Raw genomic sequence first — 5,000 nt, 5'->3', positions numbered from 1 at the left:
AAAACAGAGCTCTTCAGAGGATCTAGTGCAGCATAACCTTAAAAATGTTCCTTCATTCACTGCAGTTGTATTCATGTTGTCAAGAGGATTCGAGACCTTCCTTGTGCCTTAGCTCGGTGATATGAAAAAAAAGTCGAAATAGCCATAGATTCCAGTCAAATTATAATATATATATATATATATATATATATATATATGTTGTGTCTTTCAGGTATAAAGCGGCGCGGAAGAATGAAATGCTCATACAACGTAAGGAATGGCAACTGCGTCGGCTATAAACCGATGTGGCATTTCAACCAAAGTTTAGGAACATGTTCAAAATATATGCATGGAGAGTGTTCCGGAAACATTGGAGTTTTTAGCACCTGTAGGCTTTGTATGGAGACATGCAAAAGTAAGTATTAGTTTGCCGTTCACTGACTAGTGATCACCCTCCCAGGTACGTAAATTCCTTAGATATGGGTTAAATAAGGTTGATTTGCGAAGCACCTACAGAAATGGGCAACCAGTGATGAATGTTCGGGTGTCAACAAGAAAGATTTATTAGCAAATGAAGGAAATAGTTTTAAGTAGAGGTGCGATTGCACACCGGCGAAGGCACCGCTCACCTTGAGGCACACAATCCGCGCTTGCATGACGTCGGCACGTGGTGTCTCGCATCGAATTTCTAGCGCGTCGCATCCATCTAAAGGGCGGTAATGATCTAGAAAGGCGAAGCGCATTATGGCGCCTGGAGTGCGTAGATTGAGATGTGTAAGTCGGCTCACGTGGCGTATGTAAAGGCTGGTGTATATTGCATCAAGGGGGAGAGGAAAAGTTAGATGGCTGCTGACGTGTCATCTCTTCCCCTCACCAGGGAAACGCCCCCGGCGGAGGATTCGAGCTTGTTACGTACGAAGGGCGATTCGCCACATATAACGCTCTCACATAGTATTGACGTGACACGCTACGAAATGTGATACGCTACGGTCGCATTAATTTCAACAATGCTATGTATTCCGCTTTTTATGCTACTTGATAGGGGCAAACTGGAACGTCGGAGCGCATGCGCTGCTCTTTGCACGTCTATGGCTGTAGGCGGGGTAGGTACATGTGGACGTGTCGGGCCTAAGAAAAATGTGATGCGAAAGAAATAGTCGAGAGCGATAGAGCTTATTCGTTGGTAACGATGTTACTCATGGCGCATTCACGGAATCACTGCCCTCAACCTTGGCAGCTTTCAGGTCTTTATCCCGCTCCACAGGATGAATGTCCCATATTCATTTATACGCTTGGCCCATTAAATAGTGCAGTCAACACACACACATATATATATATATATATATATATATATATATATATATATATATATATATATAGTGAGACGTCGACCGCTGAGATGCCTTTGCTTCCGAGCAGCCGCCCGAGACAGAGACGAAGCACCACACGAGACAAGAGATGATGATCACTAACTCGACCCCCCCCCCCTTCAGGAAAGCGGTCAGCAAGACCGCAAGCTAGAAAGGGTAGGTACGGCCAATGTAGGGTTTCAGGCGAGATACGTCAACAATTTCCTTAGTGCGGCGGCGGTGGTCAGTAGCTGAGCTGACAGGAGTGACGCGGTAGTTAATGGCCCAAGTTCTTTGCAAAACGGTGTAGGGGCCGACATATCTGTGCACAAATTTTTCACAGAGCCCCGGTGCGCGAACAAGTGTCCACAAAAGAATTTCGGCACCTGAGCGGAACGAAGCAATGCGACGCGTCGCATCATTGCGAATTTTTCTTTTGTCCTGAATGGTAGCGGTGTTGCGCGGGCAATTTCACGGCAGCGGGCGATGCGAGCAGCAAATTCTTCAGGAAGAGATGCGGATGGAGCTGCAGGTGCTTGAAGGAGGGTAGTGTCCAAGAGTATTATACGCAAACGTCACGAAAGATAGAATGGTGTCCCAGTTTGTGTGACTGGGTGGAACAAGCATAGACATCATGTCGGACAAAGTTCGACAAAAACGCTCTGTAAGACCATTTCTTTGCGGATGGTACGCTGATGTGGTCTTATGGGTGGTGTGAGAGGCCTGGAAGAATTCGCGAAGGAAATGCGATAGGAACGTCTTGCCACGGTCACTCAGGAGAACAGGAGGTGCGCCGTGGAGCAAAAAGATACCATGCACGAAAGACTCGGTGACTACGGAGGCAGTAGCAGAGCGAAAAGCAGCTATATCAGTGTAGCGCGTTAGATGATCCACCGCGGTAACGATCCAGCGGTGACCAGCAGGCGTGAGTGCGAGGGGTCCGTAGAAGTCTGCCCACAATTTCGAAGGGGGTGGACGGGCATGGTAGAGGCTGCAGAGGACCGGCTGGAAGGGATGTCTAGTGTTTTCTGTGTTGGCATGACACGCAGGATACCAACGCATTTGGAGAGAGAGGTGGGAAGGCCCGGCCAGAAACAACGTATTTTGATGCGGTCGTAGGTCTTGTGAAAGCACAAGTGATGAGCCATCGCATCGTCGTGAAATGCTTCTAATACTTGGAGCCGAAGTGAGCGAGGTATGACTGGTACACATCGGTGAACGGAAGGATGGTAGAATAATCCAAATAACGCTCCACCTTGCAGCTTAAAACGTGAAAGTTCTCGTCTTAAGCGACTGTTGGGGTTTGTGCCAAGCCAGTAAGTCGGTCGGTCAGCGTACGGCAGGATGGTTCAGTACATTGGAGTGAGACGAGGTCAGTACACGGAAGAAAGTCAACTGTGGCAACCAACTGTCCCGGGCTACCTGGTGTGTGCTGAGACATGTGGCTGGATGGTGACGTGCAGACCGTAGGTGAGGCATGGGCTTTTGGAGATAGCGGGCAGCGCGACAAAGCGTCGGCATCTTGATGTTGTTTGCAGGACCTATACGTGACAGTGAAGTCATATTCCTGCAAACGCAGTACTCAACGGCCGAGGCGTCCAGACAAGTTTTTCAAGGACGACCACCAACAGACCAACAGAGAGCATGGTGGCAGGTCACAAATATGAAAAGGCGGCGGTAGAGATAGGGTGGAAATTTTTGTATTGACCACACGATGACGAGGCATTCCTGTTGGGTGATTGTGTAGTAGCGCTAAGCAGGAGAAAGAGCACGACTTTTATAAGCCACGACTTGCTCTTCAGACTTGTGATTTCGCTGCAGCAGGACAGCGCCAATTCCATGCCCACTGGCATCGTGTGTAGAATTTTTCGCGACTTCGGAGCGTCCAGAGGATAGGCCAAATATCTGGCGAAATTGCTGGGTGAATGATGGCCATTCCGAAAAGTAACTTTCGTGGTTAAAGAACCCCGTCTTGACGACTTCGGTGAGGTAAAAAGCGACATACCGCAGTTTGTGCGAGTCGTCCCAATGGTTGACTTCGCTTTTTGTGTTGTATAGTGCTCGAGCCAATCTTCGGCGTCGTCGCTGCGGAGGCCGGCAAAGACGGGAGGGTCTCCGTGTTTGGTGTTCACGGTCTTTGTATAGCCCAGCTGGCTGAGCAGAGGTGGTAGTAGCAGTGTTGGATGGGTTGGCTTCTGCCATCACCGTGTTAGGCGAGAGAAAACGACCACCGCGGACCGGACCGGAGCTCCAGGGGAATCGGGATAGTAAGAGGACGTGGGAATCGAAGCACACTCCACCACTTGTGAGACGTTGACCGATGCGATGCCTTTATTACCGAGCAGCCGCCCGAGACAGAGACAGAGACCGCACAAGACAAAAGGTGATGATGAGTCGTATGTACAAATGACGATGACGGTATTCCCAAATAGCGCTCACAATATATATATATATATATATATATATATGTGTGTGTGTGTGTGTGTGTGTGTGTGTGTGTGTGTGTGTGTGTGCGTGCGTGTGTGCGTGTGTGTAAATAAAAAATGTGCAAGCGCACGTAGCAAAGCAAAAAAAAAAAAATGTGGTTGATCCCTCTTATATAGGAATCGGTATAGAACACGAAGTGAAACGTGTCTTCACAGAAGTAGTGTAATGTTTATTGCACATTGATATATAATGTCTATTGGTGTTTTGTGGCTAAAGCGCTCTTAGGCGTTGATGCACCCACGCTGACGCCTGGTGGCACGTCTCCTCCATCACGACTACCAACGTCGATGACCATGAGCAACCGTCGTGCATATGGAAGCTGCACTACGCTGCACACGCTAGCACAACGCGAAAGACGAAGCACGTAACTGACACACTAATACAACGCGCAAGACAAAGCACGTAACTGAATCGTCACCGAGTCAAATCAGCGCGTACAGCGCGTCGTAATTGCAGCCTCCGCGATCAACTTCAGAAACATTTTCAGAGCTAATTGCGGAGGCCACGCTCCGCTGTGCTGAGTACGGTGAACGCCACCTAGGTGGCGTTGGTAGTGCTTCTTGATTAATTATGTTAATAGCCATGGCTAGGTGGCGTATGCCACCGCCCGATTTAAAGGGTTCAGCCTCATCCATCCAACCATCCATCCATCCATCCATCCATCCATCCATCGATGCCAGCGTCCCTTCGAATGCTGCATCGAGGCGTCGTAGTGCTGAGACCACCGAAGCGTTCACTGTCGGTGCGCGTTAGTGTCATAATGCAGTACTTCTCTTTTCTGCTCGTAGGCGGCGGCACCGCCCCGAGCAAGAGCGCGGGTACACGGAGGAGTGTTAGATATATAAGGCGCGTCTGTGTAGCTCTCTGCAAATGCGTTTGTGGCGCAATGGGTTAAACGCTCGGCGATCTATCGTCGCGGACCGAGAGGTCGTGGGTTCGATTTCCAAATTTGCATGTTTGTGGAACTTTTCTTCTGGTTTCTTTCTTTGTATTATGTTCGTGTACATTGTAAGCTGACGTATTTTCGTGACGGAAATACGTCAGTGAAGTCTTGGTGGACCCCGGCATAAAACACTTTCGTGTTAAAATATTTAATGTCGACTTCTAGGCCGGGGTCCGGCCTTCATCAAGAAGGCCGGACTCGGGCCAGAACGACCAAATTGTTGTTTTTTTGCTTTGCTACGT

The sequence above is a fragment of the Dermacentor silvarum genome, chromosome 7 (genome assembly GCF_013339745.2).
Source record: "Dermacentor silvarum isolate Dsil-2018 chromosome 7, BIME_Dsil_1.4, whole genome shotgun sequence".
NCBI classification, from domain to species: domain Eukaryota; kingdom Metazoa; phylum Arthropoda; class Arachnida; order Ixodida; family Ixodidae; genus Dermacentor; species Dermacentor silvarum.
Note: the sequence above shows the minus strand (reverse complement) of the source record.